The sequence below is a fragment of the Hemiscyllium ocellatum genome, chromosome 9 (assembly GCF_020745735.1).
Source record: "Hemiscyllium ocellatum isolate sHemOce1 chromosome 9, sHemOce1.pat.X.cur, whole genome shotgun sequence".
Classification (NCBI taxonomy): Eukaryota; Metazoa; Chordata; class Chondrichthyes; order Orectolobiformes; family Hemiscylliidae; genus Hemiscyllium; species Hemiscyllium ocellatum.
This window is the reverse complement of record NC_083409.1, coordinates 13,590,483-13,602,704: the sequence shown is the minus strand read 5'-3', so window position 1 is coordinate 13,602,704 and position 12,222 is coordinate 13,590,483. Positions and strand designations below refer to the sequence as shown.

Below are 12,222 nucleotides of genomic sequence, written 5' to 3'. Positions count from 1 at the left end.
ACTGCCTGAAAGGCTGGTTGAGTCACAAACTCTCATGACATTGGAGCAGTGTTTAGATATTCCCTTGTGTTGCTGTTGCCTCCAGGGTCATGGGCCAAGAGCTGGAGGATGAGATTAGTGTCATCACATCTTTGTTTACCAGCACAGACACAATGGGCCAAATGGCCTCATTCAGTGCTGTTCACATCAATGACTCTGAGACAGAGAGAGTGAGATAGAGAGAGAGAAGAGGAAGTGTGAGGGGCTGACGTGGCTCTCTCTGCCTGATGCTATTTACATACTGAGGAACACCCAGTCAGACTCTCACAGGCTGGAGCTTTATAAAGCAGAGCCCAGTGAAGGGAGAGTTTATCAGGAACCAGGCACAGGGACAGGAGCACACACCATGATTTCACACATCCAGCTGATCTGGCCCCTGGCATTCTGTGTCGCAGGTACAAATCTCTCTCCTTCCACCTTGAATCTTTAGCTGCTCTCCATTTCACTCCAATTCCACTGACTTGTGATTGATGGGAAAATGCTGAAACCAGAGGAATGCTCAGTGTCTCCAACAATCTCTCATTTGACCGGCTCTTTCTGTGACAGTTCTGACTTCACTGTGTTTCTCTCTGATCCCTCAGGTATCAGTAGGGACATCATCATGACTCAGTCTCCCCCGGTGCGGTCAGTGGGACTGAGCCAGACCGCAACCATCACCTGTACGGCCAGTCAATCAGTTAACAATGAGCTTTCCTGGTACCAGCAGCGAGAAGGTCAGAAACCCTCTCTCCTGATCTATGCTGCAACAAATCGATTCACAGGAGTCTCCGATCGATTCACCGGCAGTGGATCAGGGACCAGTTTCACCCTGACAATCAGCAACATTCAGAATGAGGATGTCGCTGACTATTACTGTATGCAGGATTACAGCTGGCCTTAACGTTCGGTAAAGGAACCAAGCTCAGACTGAGTAAGTAAACCTCAATCCTCCGTTATTAACCCTTTCAATACTGAAACTTTCTAAATCACAAATGCTGAATTGATGCAGGTGTTAGTGGGGAGCTGCAGTGAATGATTGAGGAGCACTGTGTCTAACAGGGTGTCCAGCTGTATTTCTGTCGTCCTATTGCCCTGCTTAAGCAGCAAGATATAAGTCAGTCAGCTTTACTCACCATGTGGAGGAGCTCTGTCCATTTGCAGCCTGTGGTCCCATTCCTGCAGCATGGAGTGAAATCAGTGAGTAGCCTCCTGCCAGTCTCAGTGTGACGGACACGGGGCAGAGTTTGATGTGAGCTCTGGCTCCCTGTCCCAGTCCCTGATCTCACTGACCTCAGCAGCAGCAGCAGCAGCAGCAGCAGCAGCAGCACAGTGAGACACCGAGCTCCCACCTCCCCCAGCTTTAACTCTGCTCAATCACACAATCACAGAATTGTTACAGTGTACACGGAGGCCGTTCCACCCATCCTGTCTGGACCGGCTCTCCGAATGAGCAATTCACTGAGTGTCATTCTCCTGCCTTCTCCCTGTCATCCTGCACATTGTTCCTTTTCAAATAACAGTCTCATTCCCTTCAGAATGTTTCAATTGAAGCTGCCTCCACCACACTCTCAGGCAGTGCATTCCACACCTTAACCACCCACTGGCTGAAAATGTTTCGCACTCATCTCACTTTTGCCTCTTTTACTAATTATTTTCAATCCATGGCCTCTCCCTCTCAATTCTTTCTCAGGTGGGAACATTTTCTCCTAGTTTACTCTGTTCAGACCCCTCCTGATTTTGAATTTCTCAATCAAATCTCCCCTCTGCCTTCTCTTCTCTGAGGAAAACAGTCCCAACGTCTTCGGTCTATCTTCATAACTAACATCCCTCATCCTCAATGGGTCAGATAGCCCACTCCTGCTCCTATTTCTAATGTTCTTATTACCTTATCTTCCGATGTGAGAGACACACATCAGATTTCCACTTAACACTCTGTGGCTGTACCTTCCCAGTCTTATTCCCAACACTCCGTGCAGACCCATCCTTACACAGTGACCCTGATTTAGAATTTATTACTCTCTCTCCCTCACTCTGAAACTGGGTCAGAAGTTCTATTCCTTATTCTGGTGCTATCTATCTCTCCCAGGATTCTGTGCACCTCTGTGTTCCTCTCTGGTATTAGCTCCTGGATCCCACAGGCCAAGATAGTTTAAACCCTCTCCAACAGCACGAGTAAATCACCCCAAAGGAACTCAGTCCCAGGTCTGTTCAGGAGCAACCCGTCTGGTCTGTACATGTCCATCTCCCCCCAAAGCCAGTCCCAATGTTAAAATAATCGAAAGACCTTCCTCCTGGACTGTCTTTTCAGTTCCACCGTCACCTGTGCTATCCTCCTCTTTCTATTCTCAGTTGTGTGGGGCACTGGGGGTAATCTTGGAGATTCCTACTTTTGAGCTCCTGCTGCTAATTCCCTCTGGAACTCCCTAAATTCTGACTGGAGGACCACATCCCTTTTCTCCCACTGTCACTGGGACCGATGTGGACCACGACTGCTGCCTGTTCCCCCTCTCCCCTCAGGGTGCTCTGCAGTCGCTCAGTGACATCCTTCACCCTGGCACCAGGGAGACAACACACCATCCTGGATTCTCATCTGCAGCTGCAGAAACACCTATTGATGCCCTCACTCTCGAATCTCCTCTCACTATTGCTCTTCCAGTCTTCCTTGTGCCCCCCGTGTACAGCTGAGCCCCCCATGGTGGCAGGGACTTGGCTCTGGCTGCACTGCCCAGATGAACCATCATTCTGATCAGGATTCCAAACTGAATCCTGGTTGGAGAGTGGGATGCACTCATGGGATTCCTGTACTAGCTGCCTGGTCCTTTTGGACTGTCTGCTGCTCCCCCATTCCCTCTCTCCCTGCATACTCTGAAACTGCAGAGTGACCACATCTAGAAACGTGCTCTCTACGGAGCTCTCAGCCTCACGGACGTTCCTCACTGACACCAGCTGCTGCTCAAGCTCCGAAACCCGGAGTTCCAACTGCTGTCACTGACCACACTTCCTGTACTCATGGTATTCCAGGAAGCAGGACAAGCAGTTCCCTCATGCAACCTGATGCTCACTCTCACCAATCCCTGATTATCTTTTGTCAAAGTTCTTTTGAGAAACAGCAACAGCAGGGCCCACAAACCAGTACTTCCAATGTCCATACAATCACAGAATTCCTACAGTATGGAAACAGGCCATTTGGTCCAACAAGTCCACGCTGACCCTCCGAACAGTAACCCACCCAGACCCATTCCCCTACCTTTTTAACGTCCATTTACTCCTGACTAATGTACCTAACCTGCACTATGGGCAATTTAGCATGGCCAATTCACCGAACCTGCACAGCTTTGGACTGTGGGAGGAAGCCAGAGCACCCGGAGGAAACCCACACAGGCACAGGGAGAACATGCAAACTCCACACAGACAGACGCCCGAGGCTACAATCAAACCTGGGCCCATAGCGCTGTGAGGCAGCAGGGCTAACCACTAAGTGACTGTACTTCCAGTTTTCCAGGGATTCAAGGAACCTCTACATAAACCCAAAATACTTAAGATATAGGAGCAGAATTGGGCCAGTCACAAGAGAGTCTGCTCTGCCATTTGATCTTGTGTGATGTGTTTCTCAACCCCATTCTCCTTTTAACTTTTGATCTCCTTACTGATCAAGAACCGATCTGTCTCTGTTTTAAATACTCTCAACATCTTGGCATCCATAGACCTCTGTGACAATGAGTTCCGCAGATTCACCACCCTGTGGCTGAAGAAATGCCTCCTTACCTCAGTTCTGACGGATCATTCTTCACTCTGAGGCTTTGCCTTTGGGCCCGAGTTTCTTCTATTCGTGGAAACACCTTCTCCATGTTCTCCAGGCCTCTCAATATTCTGTAGTTTCAATAAGATTCCTCCGTCATCTTTCTAAACACAATTGTATACAGATCCAGAATCCTCAACCACTCTTTATATGACACCCCCTTCATTCCCAGGAGTATTCTTATTCTTTCTCTCTTTTTCCTCTGGACCCTCTCCAATGACAGCACATCCTTCCTTAATAAGGAGACCAAAATTCCAAATGTGGTCTGATTACAGACTTATACAAACGCAGCAGTACACCTCTGACGTTAAAGTTAATGCTAACATTGTAACTGCCTTTCAAACAGCCAATGGTGAATCTGCACGTTAACCTTCAGAGAAACTTGAGCAAGGACTCCCAATTCTCTTTGTGCTTCAGATTTCTGAAATCTTTCCTCACTTAGAAAACATTCTGTGTCTCTATTCTTCCCACCAAAGTATCTAGCCTCACAAGTCCCCGCATTGTACTCCACCTGCCACTTCTTTGTACATTCTCCCAGCCTGACCAAGTCCTTCTGCAATCTCCCCCACTTCCTCAACTCCACCTGTCCTTTCACCAATTTTTGTGTCATCTACAAACATATGAACAATATCTTCAGTTCCTTATCCAGATTGTTAATGGATAATGTGAATAGTTGTGGTCCCAACACAGATCCCTGAGGATCACCACAAAGCACCACCAGCCATCCAGAAAAAAATCCCTTTGTCCCTACTCTCGCCTTTGTGCCGGCCAGCCAATCCTCTACAATTCGCAGTGCCTTGCTCCTGACAGCATGGGCTCTGATTTGACTAAGCAGTCTCCTTTATTGTACCCTGTCAAAGGCCTGATGGAAATCCAAATGGATCACATCCACTGGCTCTCCTTTGTCTAACTCACTTGTTACCTCCTCAAAGATTTCTAACAGATTTATCAGGCATGTCTCCCTTTGATGAAGCTGTGCTGACTCAGCCCAATTTTGCCAGGCTGCAATTTTACCAGACTTAAGGGTGAGATTCCAAATACCTGCAATCTCACCCTTAGATAGACCTCTAAAATCTTACCAATGACCGAGGTCAGGCTAACCAGCTTATAATGTCCCATCTCTGCCTCCCTCCTTTCTTAAACAGGGATGTTACATTCACTATTTTCCAGTCTTCTGGGACCACTCCTGACTCCAGTGATTTCTGAAAGATCACAGCCAATGGCCCTACAATTACCTTAGCTATCTCCATCAGAACTCTGGAGTGTAGTCCATCGGGTCTGAATGATTTATCCACCTTCAGACCTTTCAGCTGCCTCAACCCCTCCACCTTAGTGATGCCCTTTCCACTCACTTTTGCTCCCAACTCTCTTGAAGGTCAGGTGTACTGGCTGATATTTAAGCATCATGGTTAGCCACAGGTGAGGTGCCAGAAGACTGGAGGATAGCGAAGATTGTGCCATTGTTCAAAAAGGGCTGAGAAACAAATGCCTGGGAATTATAAGCTTAACATTTGTGGTGGGTAAGTTGTTTGATAAGATAAGGTACACATGCATTTGGAAAGAGTGAATTTGATTAGGAGTTGTCAGCATGACTTTGTGAGTGGGAGAATATGCCTCACAAATTTGTTAAGGTACTTTGATGAATTTACCAGGAAGGTTGATGAGGGCAGGATGGTAGACGTGGTCTATATGGATTTCAGTGAGGCCTTTGATAAGGTTCCACATGGTAGGCTGTTATGGAAGGTTAGATCGCATGGAATCCAAGGTGACCTGGCAAATTGGATACACGATTGGCTTGATGGTAGAAAGCACAGGGTAATAGGGGAAGAATCCTTATTGTACTGGAGGCCTGTGACTAGTGGAGTGCCTCAGTGTTCAGTGCTGAGCCCATTGCTGTTTGTTATCTATAACAATGTTTTGGATGAGAATGTACAAGGCATGGTTAGTGAGTTTGCTGATGACACTCAAATAAGCAGCATTGTGGACAGTGCGGACAGTTATCAGAAATTGCAGCAGGACCTTGCTCAGCTGGGGAAGTGGGCCGAGAAATGACAAATAGAGTTTAATACAGACAAATGTGAGGTCTTGTATTTTGGAAATTTAAAGCAAGGTAGGAGTTTCATGGTGAATGATAGGACCTTAAGGAATATAATGGAACAGAGGGTCCTTAGAATTCAGATAAGCAGTTCTCTGAAAATGGAGTCACAGTAAATAGAGCAGAGAAGAGAGCTTTTTCTGCAGTGCCCTTCATCAGTCAGAGCATTGACTACAGATGTTGGGAAGTTATGTTGCAGTTATGCAGGACACTGATGAAGCCACACTTGGAATATTGTGTTCAGTTTTGGTCACCTTGTTCCAGGAAGGATGTTATTAAACTGGAAAGAGTGCAGAAGAAATTTGCAAGCATGTTGCCAGGATTCAATCGTTTGGGTTAAAGGGAGAGTACTTTTTTCTTTAGAGTGTAGGAGACTGAGGGAGGACCTCATAAGATCATGAGAGGCATGGATAGGGTGAATTCACTCGGTCTTTTCCCCAAGGTTTGCGAATATGAGCTAGAGCGCATCAGTTTAAGGTTAGAGGGGAAAGAATAAAAGGGAACCTGAGGGGCAACCTTTTTACACATAGGATTGTTCGCATATGGAATGAGCTGCCAGTGGAAGTGGTTGAGGTGGGTACATTAATAACATTTAAAAGGCATTTGGACAAATACAGCAAAGGAAAGGATTCAGAAGGATATGGGCCAAGTGTAGGATTAGCGTAAATGGACATTTTGGTTGGCATGGACCAGTTTGGTCCAAATGGCCTGTCTCCATGCTGTAGGACTCTGTGACATTGTTATGGACCAGGCCAGACCCTTCAAAACATTTTAAGAATGCAGCCCAGACCTTACCTTTTCGAATTGTGTTCAGCAAATGTAACCTGGATATTCCAGGAATGATACAACTGGCCAAACCACTCAGCTTGAAGGAGAAGAGTATTTATTTACAATCAAAAGAAAACAGAATTTAGAATAACTTAACTATTTGAAAACCTAACTGACGAAAAAATGTAACTTGACAAAGAGTTGTTCCAATTTGCTGTAATAGCCTTGGCAAAAAGGTAAATATAAACACAGGGGTTCTTACAGGAGAGGAATTTCAGACAGTGAGTCCACTGGAAAATGTTGAATTGGGGAACCTTTCTCACCAGCAGCTTTCTTTATCCAGGAGCTTCCAACCGACTGTTTGTCAAAAACAGCAAACTGGAAGAACTGGCCACTCTCCTTTTATTGGACAAGTGTTTAATATAAAACCTAAAAGCCTTTTCCCTGACTGTTGCCTTAGGCAGTATCTGTTAGACATGAGCAAAGTCCCTAACCCAGACAAATTGGAACCTCTGCCTTTACAACCCCTCTTGAAAAAAAAATCCAAGGACAACTCAAACTTGTGAAATGAGCAGCATTGCCACACTACTGTGAAAGCTGATTTAAGGCACCGATGCACTTTTTCCACCATTTCTTTGTTCCCCATTACTACTTCTGCCTTTTCCAGTGGTACAATTTCTATTATTGACTCCCTCTTGCCTTTCATATATCTAAAGAAAACCTCTTGCAATACTCTTTTATGTTACTAACTCGCTGACCCTTATATTTTATTTACACACCCATCCTTACCTTTTTTTTAGTTACTCTCTGCTGTTTTTTAAAGGCTTCCCAATCCTCCGGCTTCCCAATAATCTTCACCACATTGCATGTTTTTTCTTTTGCTTTTATGCTGACCCTGACTTCCCTCATCAGCCATGGTTGCCTTGGCCTCCACTCAGTACCTTTCTTCTTCCTTGGGTTAAATTCCTGCTCTGCCTCCCAAATTACCCCCAGAAACTCCTACCATTGCTGCTCCATTCTCTCTTATGCTCAGCTTCCTTTCTTCCCAGCTCTGGCCAGCTCCTCCCCCATGTCTTTGTAGTTACCTTAAGTTAATTGCATTACCGGTACAACTGACTCCAGATTCTCTGTCACAAACTGCAGGGTGAATTCTGTCATATTACGGTCAATGCCCCCAAGGGATTCCTTCACCCTAAGTTCCCTAATCAGGTCTGCTTCAATACACATCACCCAATCCAGAATTGCCTGTTCCATAGTGATCTCTACCACAAGCTGCTCCAAAAACCATGTCGTAAGCATTCCATTAATTCCTACCCTTGAGATCCCCAAACAACTTAATTTTCCAGTCTCCCTGCATATTGAAGTCCCTCATGACTATTATAGCAGGGCCTTCTCTATCACCTGATTTATTTTCTTCCTCATATCCTGACTGCTGCTGGGGGGTCCTGTGCTAAGTTCTCATCATGCTCTTTCTCCCTTGCAACTCCTCAACTCTACCCACACAGATTGAATGCATTCCAACTCTAAATCCCTTCTTGTGATTGATCTCATTTCATTTCTTACCAAGAAGGTAACCCCACCCCCATCTGCCCATCAGCATGTCCTGTCAATCGGATGTGCATCCTTGAGTATTTCATTCCCAGCCCTCAACCCCTTACAGCCAGGTCTCTGTGATACTCAAAACATCATACCTGCCAATTCCAATCTGCGCTACAAGCTCATTTACCTCATTTCGGATACTCCCTGCATTCAGGTACAACACCCTCAGTCCTGCATTGACTACCCTCCTTTTCATAGTTGTCCCCTTATGCACTGTGCCTAAAATTAATTTTCTGACCCTTTCCATAATCTATGTCCTATTAATTATTCTGGAAACTTTACTAACCTCTCCTGAGCCCTGCGTCACTTTAATGATTTTAAAGTCTTTGGGAACCTCAATTTGTGGCATCACTCTGTCTACCTTATTCCGAATGCGTTATCATACAAAGACTTTAGGTTATTTCTACTGTCTGTATTGCCTTGTTACAATATGACATTCACAAATTCTGATCCTTCCTTTTATTTTCTGGTAACAATCAAACCCATCACTAACCACGACTCCCACTTTCTCCTGTGCCTTTCATTTTCTCACGTTCTGTGCAAGTGAACCCATTTGCTTTCTCTTTGAGTTGACTTCAGGTCAATATTTATCCCTGAAACATCACTGAACATGCTTCATAATCTCATTTACGATTGCGCGATATTGCTGTGTACAAATTGTGTTTTCTGCATTACAACAGTGACCAGTGTCCAGACAAGTCCCTCACTCTCTGTAAATGCTTTGGGAGAGCCTGACATACAAGTCTCTCTTTTGATGCACTGGGAGCCTTTCAGATATCAGAGATGCCATTCCATGGCTCTATTAGACAGACAGCAGGACGGTGTCTCCTGGTGTCCTGGTCAATATTGATTCCCTAATGAGCATCACTAAAAATCGGATCCTCGCCTCATTGTCACCCAGCTCTCTGGGATCTTGCTGAGCACAGTCTGATGGAAAGAGCCACTGCGACATCCTTAGGTGGAGGCAGGTGCAACATAAATGCAAGTCTTTCTTTGTGGTTGGAGTCTCCTGAACCTGACCCTTGCCCGTTGGATACACGCTTCCATCTTCCAGGGAACATGGGATCATTAAGAGCAGTGACACTGTCTGATCCCGGGACACTGAGACTCTTTGCACCCTCACATTTGACCTTACCCCAGCGCTGAGCTGGAAGATTTGAAACAAAATCTAGAACCTTCTACATGGACACCCAACGTGACTCCTTCCTGAAGTGTGCTGATCCAACTCTGCTCCAATATTGTTGGATAAAGTTCTCCCGAGCTGTGAGTGATCGGAGGTTTGTTAAAGAGGTGTCGAACTCCACCCCACATACCAGCTCTTGCTCCATAGCTCTGGAGGCTTTGGTGTTTCAAGTGAATATCCAAGTGTTTTTTCAATGTGATGAGGGTTTCTGCCGCTCTCACCCTTTCAGCTAGTGAGGTCCTGATCCCACCAGCCACTGGGTGAAACAATTACTCCTCAACTCGCCTCGAACCCTGCCCCCAATTCATTTCAATCTCTCCCCATGGTTATTGCCCTCTGTGCTGATGGAAATCAGTCCTTCCTACCCACTCTATCCAAACCCCTCATCATTTTACACACCATCGATCAAATCTCCCCTCAGCCTCCTGTGTTCCAAAGAAACTAGTCCCAGCCAAACCAATCATTCCTCAAAGCTAATACTCCTCATTCCTGACAAAATCTTCCACTGTCCCCATCTCTAGGGGGATCACATCCTTCCTGCAATGTGGTGACCAGAACTGCACACAGTTCTCTCACTGTGCTCTAACGGGGCTTCATTTGAGGTCAGAAGTCACATGACACCAGGTTATAGTCCAACAGGCTTACTTCAAATCACAAGCTTTCAGAGCTCTGTTCCTTCAGCACTGAAGTCGCTTCACCTGAAGATGGAGCAGCGTTTCACAAGCTCGTGATTTTAAATAAACCTGTTGAACTGTAACCTGGTGTCATGTGACTCCTGAACATGTCCACCCCAGTCGGACACCAGAGCCTCCACATCATATCAATAGTTTCACATCTTTGCTGAGACTCTCTCTTTGGGAGTGCCACTCTTACTCTTTTGGGAAAAGATTCTGAATGATCTCTGTGCCTGTCTCATCCTTGGAGACCTCCCACTGCCCTGTCACTGATCTCCCATCAAGTCGATGGTTCCAGTACTCTTTTATCAAATTACCACACAGTTTGGTAAAATGGATTGTTCCCAAATCAAAACTTTTACACTTGCTCCACGGTTCTCCATTTCCATCCCTAATCTCAATCTCACTGAGTTCCGATCACTGTCACTAAAATGCTCCCACATTGATAGCCCTTCCAGCTGCCCACATTCATTCCTTAAATGGTGGTCCAGGACTGTACCTTATCATTCTGCTGCGTCACCATCACCTTCTCAAGGACAATTAGGGATGGGCAGCGACTGGCTCTGCCAGTGCCGTACACGTCCCAAAAAGCAATTTTTAAAATGCCAGTGCTTTGTCAGGTCTGCTAGGTACTGGGTACAAATGTTCAAACGTTTTTGCAGTTAATGTTCAGAGAGTTTATGTACCTTCAAAAGGCAGGGATTAAAATTGTTTCTCTTGTCTTTCAGTCCGTGACAACTCTCAGCCCAAGCTGACCCTGCTGCCCCCCTCCCTGGAGCAGGTCAATGCCAAGGGCACTGCCACCCTGGTGTGCCTTGCCAATCACTTCTATCCCGATGAGCTGGAGGTGCAGTGGAAGAAGGACGGTGCAGTCATTTCGGATGGGGTTCAGACCAGCAACTACCTGCGAGCTTCGGACAGCACCTACAGTGTCAGCAGCCTGCTGACCCTCTCTGGGTCTGACTGGGAGTCCAACGCTCGCTTCTCCTGTGCCCTCACCCACGTGACCCTCCCCTCTCCCCTCAGCAAGAGCATCAGGAGATCAGAATGTGTGTAGAGTGTTTGAGACAGTCCACAGAGGAGACACAACTTTAAATAGAACAGGGCTGAGCTGGCAGGTCAAAGGTCATTGTCAGCACTGAATTTCAACTCTCTTCCTTCTCAGGACTGGCTTGGAGATACTTCTGAGCTTCAGGGGTTAAGGCTGGTTGTTGGGATAGTGTAGAGAAAACTTTACTCTTTATCTAGTCCCATGCTTTCCCTGACCTGGATGTGTTTGATGGGGACAGTGTTAACTTGCGATGTCAAGTAAAACCTCTCCGAAGATGCTAAAGACTGTCAGCTGTGCAAAAACAATGTGAACCTCAAAAGTCTCTGTTTCAGTAAAACAGACCTCCTTTCTGCTCAGCCGCCAGTTCCAATTTAAGGTTTTGTCACTGTTTAAAGGGACAGGATTCTCATGTTATTGAGAAAATCTCCACAAGTGTTTTCCTCAAGCTCCATTGTGGCTGTGAATTTGTGCAGCTTCCTCTGTCTGGGCTGTTAATTGCTGACTGTTTTCTGTCAATGTCAATCTGGAAAAGAGAATAAAGATGAAGAAGATTCAGACTCTGTCTCTGTGTGTGCTTTGGGAATGGCCAGAGCTGAGTCCTCAGGGATAGGTGTACGAAGTGAAAAGCTCCATCCCACCCCCAGGTATGGAGCAGGAAGGGGAGAATAGAGGGGGCAATGGGGAACACAATAATCTGATGGGAATTCCCCTGAACACCAACACATCCTTTAAGCACAGCAAGATCCCGAGCCAAGCAGTTCAGTTCGCATTTTATTGATCAATTTGACCAGCAGGATCTTGCTACCCAGAACAACAATACCACAGGGTTTGCAAAGTAAATATTCCATACAGCATTTGATTTGTATTTGGAGAGAATGTGCAAAATCCACATAGATATTCTCCTGAGGCAGGGATCGAACGCAGATCCCTGGCACTATGAAGCAGCAGTGCTAACCACTGAGCCACCTTGTCACCCACTATACTAACTTGATCCATCCTTGGTACAAAGTATTCTGATGGCAATTCCCCCTCCAC

The 12,222-nt window shown here is 46.0% G+C and overlaps 1 pseudogene; it reads left to right on the top strand.

The window, feature by feature from the left end:
• Nucleotides 1-640: 640 nt before the first annotated feature.
• On the top strand, nucleotides 641-11,181 carry LOC132818900 (Ig kappa chain V region Mem5-like; annotated as a pseudogene).
• Nucleotides 11,182-12,222: the final 1,041 nt, after the last annotated feature.